This window comes from Spinacia oleracea, chromosome 3 (assembly GCF_020520425.1).
Source record: "Spinacia oleracea cultivar Varoflay chromosome 3, BTI_SOV_V1, whole genome shotgun sequence".
Lineage (NCBI taxonomy): Eukaryota > Viridiplantae > Streptophyta > Magnoliopsida > Caryophyllales > Amaranthaceae > Spinacia > Spinacia oleracea.
In genome coordinates this window covers 128,981,120-128,999,079 of record NC_079489.1, presented here as the reverse complement: position 1 = coordinate 128,999,079, position 17,960 = coordinate 128,981,120, and the positions used below count along the sequence as shown (strand labels likewise).

Genomic DNA, 17,960 nt, shown 5'->3' with positions numbered 1-17,960 from the left:
AGGATTCGAACCTGCATCATTGTGCAATTGCACAAAGCTCTGTCAATTGAGCTAATAGACTCTTTTTATTGGTATAGTGTCATGGTAGTTTTAAGGGGAAAAAACAAAGTGTAGTGACATTTAGTTTGTGAAGCTGCATATAAAACAAAGTGTAGAGACATATTAGTTCACATATAGTCTAGCTTTATTATCTTAAGTGAGCCCATGCGAACCAGGATTTCTGTGCTAACTGATAAGAACAATTATGCCCATGTAGTTAGTACTAGCTCGGAGAATGAATTAAAGAAGTAGAAAGACGATGCTAACTTTGTGTAGATTTGTATTTCCATAGAAGGCATGATTTTGAAAGTTGGAGTTGCATGCCAATTGACCCGATTTATACCACCTACATAATTTTGCCACGAAAAATAATTAAAGGCCGCAACATCTTATATTTCAAATAATGATATTTAGATGCAATTTAAACCGTGATGAAAGGTTTTTAGAGAGCACTGCAAATAATTTAGCGTATCATTTGTACATTATAAGGCCAATCATCTATAAGCTCATTTTTTGGTAAATAAATAAACTTTTATTAACCAAACGTCAACCATTTTTTGTACAAGCTTAACCAAATAAAATACACTAGGCCTCCCAACAGCATAGAAGCCAAAAACTACAAAACAAATAAGCTATCCAACCAAACTATACAAGTATGCAACCCAAAGACCCCCCCCCCCCCCCCCCCAAAAAAATGAGGAACTACCAAGGCCAAAACAAAACATTGGTCTAAAATAGCTTTGTACAAACTGATTGCACCACATGATATATGATGTTCAGATACACGTCACCATCAGGCTTTAACAACAGCAATGGGCCAACATCAATGTGCAAAACAACAAAGTGCACACAGGAGCAGCCTAGAGCAGAACAGAACAGCAGTACCAAAAGGACATCAGAACAACAATAGTGCACCAGAAGCAGCACAACACAACCACGTCAGCCTAGTTCTGTAACTCAGGATCAGATCAGACACACCCAAGCCAGCTGAAGAGAACATACAACAGCAGAACAAACTTCGCAGATTAAACCAAACAGCAGTGTTTCATATTAAATCTCCAGACTCAGCTTCAAAGCTTCAATTCTCCTGGCCTATAACAACTCCCTCCAAGTTACGCTAGTACCTAGGTCTGTATTATACATACAGATTAAACCACTTTATATACGGCTTGCATCATATGTTGAACTGTGGTTTCGTGCTAATCAACCCGTAAGTCACCTAATCTTTACAAAAGGATTATGTGTCAAAATCTAAATACAACAATATCCATCTAATCACTATCTCCTCTTGTTTTCTTCACTAAGATATCCATTCACAAATAAACACAATAAAAATATGTAAATTCATCATTATAATGCCATCTCTTTCGTAGAAATGAACAAGTAACAGTGATCAAAAAAATTATCACATTAAAAAAAAGACAGATATCCCAGCCTTTTCCGGCTAAAACAGCCTATCCAAGAAACCGACTACCATTGAGGTTAGGCATTTTCATATTTTACAAATCCTCGTTCACTCGACAAAAATATGCAAAGTTGAAACAGAAAGGAACCATGGATCAACAAAGTTGATTACTAAAGTGGACAAGCAAATGAAGCTTCCAGGGAAAAATTTGCACCTACCAGCTATGGTGTAATACCAGTCAGGGTCCTATGGAGCGAGTTCCTTGAGTTTACTAGTCTTGAGAATCTCAGTCCAGTGAGGCAGCTCCATCTAAGTAGAACCAATAAACAGTAAATCAAAATCTAGCGCCATGTCAAAGCTTGCAACTAAGGCCATCTCATAAACAAAACTAGCATCTATTATCTAAAACTAGGGCCAACTCATAAACAACTAATTGATTTTCCATTGCAAGTGTTTTCGTTGAAACAATGCAGCTTAAGCTAGGGAAAACTCCAACACAAAGCAACCAGATACAAACAGAAGCAGAAGTAACTGCTAATAGCAGACAAGAAGCTCTTAGAGAATTATTAAGTCCAAAGAATAGTAACAAATGACCAATATTGTTCAAACAAGATTAATCCAGACATTAGAACTAGAAAAGGATACCATATGGAAAGAACACCAAAGACCTACCCTCATAGATGATATAATATCAGGAAGTCTTAGTGACCGGCACTGGAGATTTATTGATTTCAGTGAGCTTCCAGATCTTCGACTTGTCTGCAAACTCATAAAGAAATTTTTGTTTCAGATCTACTAGGCTTCGGTTATCAGCATTCTGCAAACCAATTAAAAGGGAAAGTTACACTTTTTAGAGTGATACACTTTCTGTAAGGGTACATCAATAATTTTTATTAATTTGCACTCAGAGAGAACATAGATTTGCGTTGCTCATCTCCTGGTAAACTAAGAGTTCCTAAAAGAAAAATTTCAAGTCGTATTATACTTCAATGCATCGTAATATAGAGATGATCAAGAATAGAGTAGTAAATACCAGAAAGAATTGAAGGCAAAATGTCCAAGCCTGGTCTAAAATGGTCCAACTATATCTCACAGTTATGGAATTTAATACTCCTAAAGCTCTGATAGACTTTGAGAAATTGAACAACAGCAAGTAGTAGTCAGTGTCTAGAAGAAACTTTGGGCAATCAGGTGGCTAGCAGATCCTTAAATTCGTCTAAATATTTCCACTAAGTTTCAAAGATCGAGCAGCAGACTATGTTTGAAAAATAAGACATACTGCTTAATGAAATGACAACTGCAAATTAACAGAAAACAACAAACAATATTCACTAAGAAGGTTTGAGTTAGAAGTCAAGGTGGCAACCTTTACAAATTATTACCTCAGATCCATATGACTCCATCTAATCACAGTTATGGAGTACGTGACATTTACATGTCATCATAACTCTAAAGACCCATAATGTTTAAGCCCTAAGATAACCCATTACAGTAATGTCACTCAGAAGAAGTCAGAGTCAACATGTATAATAGCATTCTGGTGAAAATGGAATTAATAAGGAAAAAAATATTGCAACAGAATGCTATGCAAAGGACTAACTCATTAAATTTTTATTATAGAATTCATTAACAAGTAGCCTAACAAGTTTAAAGTCCACAACCAATAACAGTACCTGAGAGTACATACATTTTTTTTTAATTAATTTTCACTCTTGAGAGAACATAGGATACGCGTTGCTCGTCTCCTAGTAAACTACCGCCTGAAAACTAACTTATGATTCATTTAAAACTTTGATTTAAAACCATTCGAAAGTATCTTGTAAGAATTCAAAGTTAAGCCATTCATTTAAAACTTTGATTCCCAACAAAAATACAATGATTTTGTTATAAACAATTCAACATCCAGATCAACCATTTCAATGGTTATTCACAAATTTCATGTTCGATTAAGATTTCTCTTTCCAAAAGAAATCTAAATAAGCTTCAATTTGTGATATGAATTGTTCGATATAGCAAATCTGACACCAGAATTACACCAAAAATTCAATCAATTCTTACAACTTTATGCTAATTGACTTTTGCCACAAAAAAAACTTTTGCAAGCCACTGTGAAAACTCCAGTTATCATACCTATAGCCCCGATCAGGATTCAAGGTGTTCTCTATGGACAATATCAAATATTCAAGCCTAACAATAACAAACAACAGGCATCTGAAGTCAAAATACTCAATCAAAAGTTTAAAAAAAAGGTTTAATTCACAAATAAATCAGACCCTAGATGGTTAGATTCAGCACAACCAACATCAAAATAGTGCAAATCAATGAAACTTTGAAATGACGGTTGGAGAGAGAAATTACCTCAGCAGCAATGTAATCGATCAAGGGCGGCGGCAGGTAAACCTTAACGCATTTCCCAGGCTTCAAAAACCGAGCTTGGACGAGGATTGATAATTAGAGAAATCAAAACCCTATATTTTCTTGAAGAGTATGAGTGTAATTGATGCAAATTGCCGGTTTTGAATATTCTTAATTAACATCACTAGTGACAGCCAACAACAGGTGTTGGTGCTGGAGAATTAATTGACGACGATGTACACCTAGAAGGCTAGAAGGTCGGTGAGATGAGGCTGGAAGCTTCACTTTGTTGGGAGCCCGTCACCACAAATTTAAACTTTTGGTTAGAGAGATAGAGGAAAGTGATGAGGGGAATCTATAACTTTTGCCCTATCGCTCATCACTATCTATGAAATTGAAAACTGAGATAACCGATTCTTTGTATCCTCAAAAGTAATGAAAACATGAAAGTTGAAAACGTGAAATTTCTGGATAGCGGGCTTTTGGGATTAATCGCGCGGCATTATGAAATTAGAAAATGTGGAATAGCGGGCTATTGGAAAATGATTTTGGCGGAGAAATTTCGATCCCCAAATTATAAATTGGTTACTTCCGGTGTCTGATATATATAATAGATTAAATATGAAAAAATAGACTATGTCAAAAGTCTCGTTTTAAATAAAAAAAATGGATTTGTGTTTTATTCCGTGTCGGTTTTGTTCAGCCTTTCTAATTGTTTAAACTAATAATGTACAATTAATTGATTGGCTACATCGTATTCAACCCAATAATCAAACCTTACTTTTGTTCGTACTAAGAGTGTGTGCATTATGTATTTATGTTCACCTTATAAACCTAAATTTAACTAAACTGATTGGGCTCAATTGAACAATATTGCGACTTATAGAAATTGATAGGACTAGATCGATCCCAATTGCAAGGTAGTAATAGGACATGAGTGTCACGAGTGAAATTATTGAAACTTATTTGACCTGAACTGATTTAAATAACTTAATTATTTGACTCGTTGCAATGTTGTTGAGATTGTTTAAACTACAATGGTATATTACGTATTTAACTTTGTCTAAATTCGTTAAAAAAATTGATCTAAGTTTAACAAAAGGAATATTACTTTATTATTTTAATTAAAAGTAACTTCATTCATGATCAATCAAACGTGTTTGCCTCGTGGCTACGTTGTTTGAACTAATTAATGATCTAATTCGATACATCATATTCCATTTAATAAGTTGATTTTAGTGAATAAGGGTATGTTTGTTACGATTCTATGAGCGATTCTATGAGCGATTTTTTTTAATTCCAATTCTAGGTGCGATTTAGATCTTTTGGGCCGAGTAGCATCGTAAAAACGTACGATTTAGCGATTTAAATCGCGATTTTAATAACCTTGATTGAAACGTTTTGACCTGATAGAACCTTATTGTAACTTTATCTAAACTCATTATTGGATGTGAACCTTAAATTTTGCAGGGCATGTTTGAATTGAGCGTGATGTATTAAGGGGTAATAAAAGTCAGGCTAAGAAAAATTAGGAAGATTAGAGACAATGATAAGGGGATGAAGTGATGGTAAGGGGAATGAGCTGATTATTACCCTCATTTGGGGTAATAGCCTATGTTCATGAACTCTTCATTTTACTTCAAGTACATATGTAAGATCCTCGACACTCAGACATATGTATGGACACTGTCACACTTGATAAGTTCAGTCACTTTATTTTCACTTATTTCAGTTACTTTATTTTCACTTATTTTCAGAAAAAATCAGTTCAGATAAGTTCAGTTAAGTTCGGAGGAGTTCATATAAGATAAGTTCAGGAAAAATAAGGGTTGACGTAACTAAAATAAGTTTTGATAAGTTCAGTTCAGACAATATAAGTTCGGGAGAAATAAGTGAAAATCGGGTGAATATAACGCAGCCTATGTCCAATTCAACAAAAGTATTTTTCAAACAATTAACACATATGAATGGAGTAGTTATTTTTCAACAAAAATAATTTAATTCAGATAATTTAATTTTCGACAAGTTCAATTGAACTAAACAGAGCCTTAGTTAATCGAATAAGTAAATTTTACTGAATGGGGTTGAACTGAACTGGAAGGATCGGAGCTGCAATTAAGTATACAAGAACAAGGCCTAACCGATCTACAAAGTGGATTGAGGTTATTGTTTGAACCAAAAGAGTAAAAAATATGAGGGAGAAAGATAAAAGAAACTAGAGAAAACTGAGAAACCCTAGCCTAAAGTTTCAACCTTTCTACATTCTTTATAATTTGTCTGGTATTCTATCTCTATTCACAAGATTACCCATCTAAAATCAATAACAAGAGATTTATGATGCTTATTTATGATACTTAAATCAATCACAAAATACTTGTAAACTTATTGGTGATCTTCAAGTCACCTACTATCATTCTGGTGAACTTCAGGTTACTTACTATCATGGTGAACTTCAAATCACCTATCATTATACAATTTTTCAAAATCATTAATATATCTTGTATTTATTTTCTCAATCGATTCATTATAACTATTCGATTGAAATACAACTCAACCTCATCATTTTGTCCTGCCTTTGAATATATATACAACATATGAGGGAGTGTCAGCACATAAAATTTTATTTGATAAGAATTTTCAAATTCTCATAACGCCATGCTCCTTAAACTAGCCAAATGGCCTGGATTATCACATCATGCGTATATAATATCCTATAAAATATTTCATTCGATAACTCCTGGTTATCTTCTCAAAGTGATCACTGTAATTATAGAATACTATAATTTGAACATATTGTGATGTGATATAACGACACAAACTGGTGTCTCAATTATAACGGCAAGACAATCTAAACAAAACTTATGGAAGATAGCTTGTACTCTTCAAGAGTATCCATTACAACTTTGGTACATATCACAAAAGTACACATCTTCAGAATGTAGTATATTACTCATGCTCATAGAGCGAGTCAATAAGACATGATCAAGTATTTGTATAGTTTAACATATTGTATTATAATCTTGATCATATACTACTAATTTTATTATGCTGAGAGCTATTTCCCACTAATCCTTGCATGTATTCATGTATAAATTTGGTTCGTAGAGCGCTACAATGTTTACTAGACTTATATCATACACCATGTTTATCTTCAATTTAAAGCTCAACAAGATGCTTTGGTGTAATGGGCCAAACATTTGGTCATTTTTCCTCTGCAACCAACCAAAAATATAAAATTTGTATTTTCTCATCATTAACTTTCACATGCTTTTCATCATTTACAATCTCACTTCTGGTGCGTATATGTGTATTTTGAAATTACATTTGTACTTATTTATTCACCCATGATTATACTATATTTTACTTTCACATCCTCAATCATGATTATTGACACTCACTATCTTTAGTCATACAATTTCTTATTCACTTCTGGGACTGGTTTACCTAATTGAACGTGATCATAATACTTTTCTTCAGGATTTCGTTACTTGTCTCATCCACCAAAAAGACAATATATAACTATTTAAAGACACTCTTAAATCTCTCTCAAAAATATCGTGTCTGCAGGACAACACTAGTTTCATGAAAGAAATGTAGGGTATCTTGACAACAAGATTTAGAAACTATTATAGTTTTCTATGTCATATTTTCTTGTACTTCACCAAAAATTCTGCGGCTTTTAATGGTCAAAAGTCTAAACTTAAGCCGTGAACCTATTTTGACTTATAAACAACAGTCAAGGGTATTGTAGACACCTAATTTGTGTCTCCCCTTTGGGATGATGACGATACCATAATTCTTATTAGGTGATTGGAATAACTCCAGGCGGAAATCCCAATTGCTAAGAATGCTTCCAAAATTCAAGATCCAAAATCCAACCCCCGAGACCGTTCCCCTTTCGGTTCTTGGTACAAAATACAACTTTCCAAATCCAATTTCAAAATCCAAGTACAATATCATCTAGTAGACCATCCCATTGGTTTTACTAAGCCTTTTCCACCCAAAATCATATAAGGCAAGTCAAATTCGACCGCCGACCCACAAAACCGAGCATGCCGGGCCCCGTCCCGTGAAACCGGAATTCAAAACCCGAGAAAGGCTTGTTTTTAGACGCTAAATGATGCCTTAACCTCCAAGAAAATACAAAACGCCAAACCTAGTACTATTCGCACAACAGGTACAACACTACAAGACGAAACAAGGACGGAGCCGCGTCCTTGCTTTGGCGGCATTCAAGCCACGCCACCAGCGCCCTGCGCTGACGTGTGCTGGCGCCTTGCATCCATTTCCCCTATAAATACTCCTCATTTTCAGCATAATGAGTAGGAGAACAACAATACAACGTCGTAATTTTGACATTACGCCTCAAAATACAACTCAAAAACTCCTCAAAAACACATACAAAATTCCTAAATTCAAAAGCAATTGGGAGCTCTTGCCTAAACCTAACTAGGTAAATCCGAATCCCATTTTAATCAACTATGTTGCTTTGATTTCTAAATGATTAGCAAGTTAGTGTTTTTAATCATTAAAAAAAACCACTTGCAACAATCATACATGTTTTCCAAAAATACAAACTTTTTCAAAATACAAAATACAAATTTTCAAGATTCAAGGATGTCCAAGTTGTTTACAATCACCTCTTGGACTAGAATCACCTTCAAACGATGGGGTAATCAAAGATGACACCTTTTAACATTTAAAGGTTTAGTCTTTTGAGATTCAAAACTCCATTTTCAATATACATGTTCAAGTTTTCAATTTTCAAGATCCCACCATGTTTAGGGTTGTTCATGGTTATTTCCCTAAACTAGGATCCCTTCAAGTTCAAATTTCAAGTTATTTCAAGTTCAAAACTTCAATATTCAAGCTTTCAAGTTCAAGTTTAACATGCAAAATCTAGGATATTTGGGTTGAGCAACCTCTCCCAAGTTGAGATTTTTGGCTTTGAATTCATGTCGGGCGCACTTATTTTTAAGGAGCCGCTTGGCGTTCGAATCTCACGTGCCCAAGTACAAATTTCAATTATGCACCTTTCAATATTTCAATTTCAATATCGCACTTTCAAAACCGCAATTTCAATATCGCACTTTCAATACCGCATTTTCAATACCGCAATTTCAATACCGCAATTTCAATACCGCAATTTAAATTCCGCACTTTCAATTCCGCATCTTTACTTGCCTAGTCCATTTCTAGGCAATGTGAACCTACTCCTTAGTCCTTTTCTAGGGGGTCTTGTATTTACTAATTCCGCACTTTATTTAGTATTGTGATGTTGCTTTATTTGCTTTATTGCTTTCATCGCCGCACATGCTAAATACAACAAAATACAAAGGTTACATCACGCTTAACAAAGATATTTTTGGACAAACCGGCCTTAGGTTCCTTAAATCAATCTTTAAAGCAAAGTGACCACCATACAATTAGAGATTCAATTTGCTCTAAATTCAAACCCACATAGTCTAATCTAGGGTATATTTTCGAAAAAATGTTGTGCCGTCGTACTTGAATATTTCTAAAGCTCGCGGAATAAGCATTTTTGTTCCCGTGCCAGGATCTCACCCATCCGTTTCAAGGATTCAAGGCCTTATCCAAAATAAAGTCACTTTCGGTCTTTCCAAACGAGACTTTAAACAATGTTTGGTGGCGACTCCTTCGAGGTACAAAAATTCTACGGTTTTCTAAATAACCGCCCCTCTTGTAAAACGGGAAACAAGTTTTGACACAAAAAAACCCCCCTACAATTCTGGCGACTCCACTGGGGACTCTACTAATTTCAATTCGAAAATGCGGGCAGATTTCGAGCAACAAGCCACTGATCTGCTTAAGTACTGGATGCCAGCACTGGCGCCAGGCGCAGCCCCTGCACCCAACGCCACTGCCTGCATCCAGGACAGTGGCTCACAGTGGCTTGTTGCCCACTTTTGCTCAAGTTTCCGTGTTGGGAGTTAGTCTATTTTTGAATCTGGAAGGACGCTCCCAAACCTCGTGAACAAGTGCCGAAAAATGAGCTTTACAAATACAAATTCAAGTACGATTTCAATTTCAATTTCTAGGAATTTCATGCATTTTTCGAAAACCATATTGTGCAAAATGAATTTCTACCTTTGCCCAAACGGATGTGTTCTACATTCGGGCTAGCCCCGGGGGCAACGAAATGGTGACTCTCCATACGGTTCCCGACCAAAGTCTGTGACCATTTCCGCGCCTACCGAAACTTGGCATTTACTTGACATTCCCGATGTCAAGTATGGAGGCCGTCTGCCGACACACACTTCCCTTAGGCGGATGTGAAAGCTTGTCGCCGGATCCGTCTCTTAGCCGAGTACCTTTTGATACCCAAAGTCGACCACTTGCATCATACAAAACTTAGACCGACCTTAGGTTGAGAACTTTGCATGTCGCATTCATATTCATGACTAGTGTGACAACGGGCTACTTGTGCATTGTGTGGGCGTCTTTGCACGCATGAATGGCTAACCTCGAGTTCTATCTTGCCAAAACCAATTAGCCTCCAACTAGGAAGCCAAACCCCTAGGAGCATCATTCAAACCTCATGCATCTAAATCGCCGATTTTAGGGTCTTTAGGAGTGTCACTCCATTTGATTCAAAACCCTTAAACACGCCTCACGCACAAATGCCAAATTCAAAATTCAATCCAACGGCGTCATAATGCCGGATTTTCAAGTCCAAATTCCAAGTTCCAAATTCAAAATTCAATCCAACGGCATCATAATGCCGGATTTTCAAGTCCAAATTCCAAGTGCCAAATTCAAAATTCAATCCAACGGCGTCATAATGCCGGATTTTCAAGTCCAAATTCCAAGTTCCAAGTTCAAAATTCAATCCAACGGCGTCATAATGCCGGATTTTCAAGTCCAAATTCCAAGTTCCAAATTCAAAATTCAATCCAACGGCGTCATAATGCCGGATTTTTCAAGTCCAAATTCCAAGTTCCAAGTTCAAAATTCAATCCAACGGTGTCATAATGCCGGATTTTCAAGTCCAAACCTCAAGTTTTCAAGTCAAAGTTCAAATCCAACGGCGTCATAATGCCGGATTCTCTAGTCCAAATTTCGAGTTTCAAATTCAATCCAAATTTTCAAATCCAAACCTCAATTGTCAAAATTCAAATCCAACGGCTTCATAATGCCGGATTTTCTAGTCCAAATTTCGAGTTCCAAGTTCAAATCCGAATTTTCTAGAACCTCAATTTTCAAATCCAAATCCAACGGCGCCATAATGCCGGACTTTCTAAATTCAAATTTCGAGTTTCAAGTTTCAAGTCGAGACTCAATCCAACGGCGCCATAGTGCCGGATTTTCTAGTTCAAATTTCGAGTTCAAATCCAACGGCGTCATGACGGATTTCCTATTTCAAACATTCAAGTCTTCAAACCTCAAACTCAAGTTGCCAATTCCAATCTCAAAGTCTCAAGTTCAAATATCCGAGCCCATACCGGCATAATGCCAACTTTCCAACTCGACCTTCAAAATTTCAAAGCTTCAAGGGTCAAATTCCAAATTCATGCCGTCGTAATGCCGACTTTTCTATTCTATATTTTAAATATCAAAGTCCTATACTTCAAGGTTCCAAGTCCACGGCGGCATAATGCCGGACTTTCAAGTTCCTAAATTCAATGTTTCAAATCCACGGCGGCATAACGCCTGATTTTCCAAATACAAAGCCTCATGTTCCACATACAAAAGTGCGTCCTTTCCATTTCAAAGTTCAAACTTCAAACCAAATTCAAATTCCAAATTCATCTTCAAGCTACAAAGAAATCTTGCTTTCCATTGATCTCCAATTCAAAATTCAAAACATTTCCAACGGGTTGAAACTCCCTAGAAATAATACAAGTTCGAGATTCCATTCAACGGGTTGAAACTCCCTAGAAATAATACAAGTTCGAGATTCCATTCAACGGGTTGAAAATCCCCTGGAATAATACAAGTTCAAATTCTATCCACGGGTTGAAACTCCACTAAAATAATACAAGTCTAGTCTTCCATCGAGTTGAAACTCCCCTAAAATAATACAAATTCCAATTCTCGAGCGGGTTGAAATTCCCTTCAAATATTCCAGATCCAATGGGTTGAAACTCCCCTAAAATATTGACGGGTTGAAATTCCCTTGAAACAATACAAAGTCAATTCCCTTTTCAATCGGGTTAAAACTCCCTTCAAATACTCCAAGTCCAATGGGTTGAAATCCCCCTAAAATATTAACGGGTTGAAATTCCCTTGAAATAATACAAAATTCAATTTTCTAGTACAGTCCAAATTCTCGAGCGGGTTGAAATTCCCTTCAAATAAGTCCAATTTCCAATAGGTCGAAATATTCTTTTTCGACATTCCAAGTTCTAGTACAAAGAGTCAACCTTCACAAAAGAATGAACGCTCCTCTCAAACATTTCCAACGGGTTGCAAATCCCGAATACAAGTACAAAATCCAAAATCCCGAATCTTTGGAGTGGCACTTAGGGTCAAGTCTAGGTCTCATTCATTGCATGCATATCATACCATGTGTCGGGAAGTTCAAGTTCTAAAGTTCAAAATCATGTCCTAAATAGGTGCTCAGACTCCTCCTCTCAAAATCATATTCAAGATGACTTCACTAGCAGCAGCTGTAGCAGAGCTCTATGAACGTGTTGAGGAAGCGGAGGCTCGCATAAGGGCTCTCGAAGACAATCAAGAAACTCTTTTCCATGCTGTGGGCCCATTCGAGGTAGAGGAAATATTTCACAACCAAAGGCCTGTGCCACACCTTGTGAAGCCAAGTGAAAACTCGGAATCTGGGTTACCTCAAGGAGACATTTGCGGGATCTGGGTCAGCGATGATGAAGAAACATATCAGGACCCTCCTATCGAAAACATCTCTGATGATGAATGCCGAGAAATCGTGAGCGCCGACTGGTACTTGGACACCAAGGCAGAAAACAGTGTTCAAGTCATGACTAGGTCTGGTCGAATTCAAGAGCCAGCCAACAGAACGGCACCGGCAACTAATGTTCCTCTACCCACCGAGGAGAACCCTCTAATCAAGCAATTGAAGCGCACTAAGGCAGAGGTTAATATTTGGCAACTCATGGCTTCCTCTGTGGAACACCGCACTACTCTTATCAATGCTTTGGTCAAATTGAATGTCACCCTATAAGTCACTCCTGACGAATTGATCGGGTTGCTTATAAATCTGGAAGAAGGAATCACCTTTACTAATGAAGACCTCCCACCTGAGGGGGCAGGCCATCACAAGGCTCTCTATCTGACTGACGAATACAAAGACAAGATCATCCCCATGACTCTAGTGGATAATGGATCAGCCATCAATGTGTGTCCTCTCCGCACTGCTGAAAATCTGGATTTCACCCCTAGTTACTTTTCTAGTTCCTCCCAAGGTGTTCGTGCCTATGACAACACTCGTCGGGAAGCAATGGGAACTCTCACTCTACTACTCCGCACAGGGCCAATCGAGCGGAAAGTGAGCTTTCAAGTGCTCAACATCGAAGAAAGTTTCAATCTCCTATTGGGAAGACCTTGGATCCATGACCTCAAGGCAGTGTCATCCTCACTCCACCAGAAAGTTCGAATGGAGGTCCAAGGAAACGTCATTACCCTGCATGCGTCCCATCCAAGGACCAAAATAGCCGACAAGGCTCTGATATTAATCGAGCATGATGACAACGACGAAGACCTTTGGGGATTCAGTGCTGAAGTTGGAGCCATCGATCAAGAATGAATCCCATGGCAAAGTGCATGATGATCAAGCGTGGGCGCTTCTTGGGCACTACTCTGCCACCGCCCACCGAATCTCCTTTCAAGGCCCAAGGACAGACTAACTGTTGCGGACTGGGATACAAGCCGACTAAGTTCGATGACAAGCAGCAAAAGGCTAAGCTAAAGGCCTGTCGAGCTGGCAATGATCAATTCAAAACACCTCCTCATCAACTCACACTCAATAGGCAATTCGTGAAAGAAGGACAGGATGACTTATACTTCGACTTCCCAGAACCTTTCTATGACTCTTCAATAGGGATCATTTACCCTGGATTCGAGATCTTTCAAGACTGTCACTTTCTAGAGGATGCTCCTCCAATACAAGACAAGGCTTCCCCTGAATGCCTTGACTCATCAGCTTTTGGTCTGTTATTTGGCCAGGAAATAACCCCAATCATTTCCGAAGACGCCATGGTTCAAATGATCACTCAAATTGAAGATTTCGACCCATCTAAGCCAATTACTCCAAGCGAGAAGATGGTCAATGGCTGGAGAAAGTCTCTCAAGATAACTTCTCCAAATGGCAAAATGTTCAAGATTACTGTGGGCGAAGGATCTATGATGAGCGAGTCCGAGTCTGAGGATGAGTCTGGATCTGAGTCTAGCAATGCGTCTAAGTGTCTAGAACTAGAGTCTTGCATCAATCAAGAGCCTCTAAAGGCTGAGCTTCAAGTCAAAACAGTCGATGTAATGATTGCTGATTTCAATAACACTTCAATTTCTACTTACTCTTCGAGTCCTAATTCAAAACACAATCCTAATCCAAACAACTTTGCTTTACAAGAAACTGACTTTGAATTTCTAAAAGCTATCGAAAATCATGAAAACAGGACGCCCATAATTGAGGAAACAGAAAAAATCAACCTTTCTGACAACGGTGACTCAAAACTAGTTCAGATTGGTTTAACTCTTTCTCAAGCAGAGCGGGACGATCTTATCAAACTACTTTCAGAGTATGTAGACGTCTTCGCATGGTCCTATCATGATATTCCAGGGGTTGATCCAAGCATCGGTCAGCATACAATTCCCCTTATTCCAGGTTCAAAACCCATCAAGCAGAAACTCCGTTGAATGAAACCGGAAGTTTCCCTCAAAATTCAAGAAGAGGTCTCCAAGCAGCCAGAGGCCGGGTTTATTCGAGAAGCAAAATATCCAGAATGGATCGCAAATGTCGTCCCAGTTCCAAAGAAAGATGGCAAAGTACGAATGTGTGTGGACTACATGGATCTTAACAGGACCAGCCCTAAAGACGGTTTTCCATCGCCTCACATCGACATTTTGGTCGACAACACCGCAAATCACGCCTTACTCTCTTTTATGGACAGGTATGCAAGCTACAATCAGATTCCCATGGCAAAGGAAGACATGGAGAAGACAACCTTCATCACTCAGTGAGGTACATATTGCTATACAGTTATGCCGTTCGGGCTAAAGAACGCAGGAGCAACTTATCAAAGAACAGCCACAACCATCATGAGCGATATGATTCACAGGGAAATCGAGGTATATGTCGACGACATGATTGTCAAATCCAAAGAACGGCACGAGCATACCTCGGTACTTCGAAAGTTTTTCAACAGGCTCAGACAATACGACATGAGGCTCAATCCTCAAAAATGCGCATTCGGGGTAACGTCAGGCAAGTTACTCGGATATTTTATCAGCTCTCGAGGCATAGAGGCTGACCCTTCAAAAATCAAAGCAATTCTCGAGATGCAACCACCAACGAATGAAAAGGAAATTCGGGGTTTTCTCGGCAGACTACAATATATCAGCAGGTTCATTTCAAGCCTTACAATGATCTGTGAACCAGTATTTCGAAAGCTCCGAAAAAGCGAGCCCAAGGTGTGGGATGACGACTATCAGCATGCATTCGAAACAATCAAGAGCTACCTTTTCAACCCACCAGTACTAAAGCCAGCCATGTCAGGGATTCCCCTCAGGCTCTACCTCACAACAACCGATTCAGCAGTGGGGGCTATGCTTGCCCAGGAAATTGAAGGCAAGGAGAACGCCGTATACTACATAAGCAAAAAGCTGATCGAGTATGAGACCAAATACACTCAGCTCGAGAAACTCAGCATCGCCTTGGTTTGGGCCACAAGGAAACTACGGCACTACATGCTCTCCCATACAATACATGTGATCAGCAAAGCGGATCCTCTCAAGTATCTATTCGAAAAACCAGCACTCAACGGGTGGTTGTCCAGATGGTTGGTTATGCTAGCAGAATTCGACCTCAAATACATTCCACAAAAGTCTATCAAGGGTTTAGCAGTCTCAGATTCCTAGCCGGTTGTCCTGTCGAGGCAGAAGAGGAAGATTACGACTTACCCGACGAGAAAATCTTAATGACCAGTGATGACAGTTGGTCAATGCATATTGACGGTGCTTCCAACCAGAACGGATGTGGTGTTGGAGTAATCCTAGTAGCTCCAGACGGCACACACATTCCGATATCAGTAAAACTACAATTCAACGTCACAAACAATGCGGCAGAATATGAAGCATGCATCATGGGCCTGGAAGCCGCCTTAGCACTGGCGTCTAGAAACTTCGAGTGTACGGGGATTCCTCCCTAATCATCAATCAAATTTCCGGCAAATGGAAAGTAAGAAGCGAGAGCTTAGCTCCATACCAGTCCTATCTCGAATAGCTGTGTGAACAAATAGAAGAGCTTCGCTATACATACCTCCCGAGAGAGGAGAATCAATTCGCCGATGCACCGGCAAAACTGGCTTCAATGATCAACATTCCAAGCAGCATGGCTGAAATGCCACTTACAATTGAAACACGTTAAGAAGCAGCATATGTCCATGCTATTCACAATGTCAAGCAAGACGAAGATGAGCCTTGGTTTACAGACATTCAAACGTATCTACAAAATTCAGAGTATCCCCCGCACTTTTCAAGCAAAAATCAATGGACTCTACAACTGCAATCAGCCAACTTCGTCATGGAAGGCGGCATTCTATACAAAAGGTCCCTTGGCGGTCCTAACCTCCGATGTGTTGACAAGCACGAAGCTCAAAGAGTCATGGACAACATACATGCTGGAGTCTGTGGCACCCACATGAATGGGAAAATGCTAGCCCTCAAGATCGTCAGGGCACGATATTATTGGACTACCCTCGAACGGGACTACTACTTCTTTGTCAAGAAATGTCCTACATGTCAGAAGTGTGCGAATCTGAAGCACATTCCTCCATCACTACTATACTCTCAATCATCACCGTGGCCGTTCTCAGCCTGGGGTATCGACGTCATCGGCAAAGTCACTCCAATAGGCACCGGGGGTCATGAGTTCATATTGGTCGCCATCGACTATTTCACCAAATGGGTCGAGGCCAGGTCATTCAAAGTATTGGGTTCCAAGCAAGTGGCCCAATTCATACAAGAAAACATCATATGCAGATACGGTGTTCATCAGTGACCAAGGAACCCATTTTCAAGGAGAGTGTGAAGATCTATTCACCGAGTATAAGATTCAACATCATCGCTCTTCACCTTATCGCCCACAAACCAATGGGGCAGTCGAAGCAGCCAACAAGAATGTCAAGACCATCATCATGAAAATGACTACTAATTACAAGGACTGGCCCCAAAAGCTGCATTTCGCATTATGGGGATATTGAACTTCAATTCGCACTTCAGCTGGTGCGATTCCGTTCTCATTGGTCTATGGAATGGAAGCAGTACAACCTATCGAGCTAGAGATACCTTCTCTAAGGATAGTCCTCGAAAGCAAAATCCCAGAAGCTGCATGGGTACAAGCCAGATATGACGAACTAGTCATGCTCGATGAGCGACGTCTTCAAGCCGCTCACCATGTACAAATCTATCAGCGCCGAGTGGCCAGACATTTCAACAAAAGGGTCAGAACCCGAAACATCAAGGAAGGCGAGCTTATCTTAAGAGCCCTTCGCAAAAGCACCATGGACCCAAGGGGAAAATTCAAACCCAAATGGGCAGGCCCGTACATTGTCAAGAAAATCCTCTCCTGGGGAGCAGTCGAACTAACAGACATCGACGGAACAGAATTCATATCTCTGACCAACCTCGATCAACTCAAGAAGTTCTATGTCTAAGTTCCATGTTCAAATTCAAGAATCCAAATTCAAGTCCTGTAAGGTGGTCAGAACTACGTCCAGCCTGATTCCCTAACGGGACACGTAGGCAACCTCATTTCGAGGCCCGGCCACTTTAATACAAAAAAATTCAAATTTTCCTCAATTAAGGGAATCCTAAAAATCAAATCAAATCAAATTTCAAAAATTGTTGTTGTCTTTATTCCAAATGTGCCAATTCAAAGCAAAGCATGTTCAAGCGAAATTTAACACAATAACTCTTTATTTGGCCCTAAGGCTTTCAAAGCTAATTC

The 17,960-nt window shown here is 39.0% G+C and overlaps 1 long non-coding RNA gene across 4 annotated transcripts; it reads right to left on the bottom strand.

The window, feature by feature from the left end:
- Positions 1-699: 699 nt before the first annotated feature.
- LOC110799765 (uncharacterized) lies at positions 700-4,385 on the bottom strand. 4 transcript variants are annotated; one of them, XR_002536470.2, is made up of 4 exons: positions 3,803-4,385; positions 2,117-2,261; positions 1,663-1,753; positions 701-1,263 (listed from the first exon to the last, which is right to left on the bottom strand). It is a non-coding gene; the product is annotated as an uncharacterized lncRNA (long non-coding RNA). The 4 variants fall into 4 exon arrangements; XR_002536471.2 differs by having other exon boundaries at positions 701-1,258; XR_002536472.2 differs by having other exon boundaries at positions 701-1,169; positions 3,803-4,384.
- Between the last annotated feature and the right edge of the window lie 13,575 nt (positions 4,386-17,960).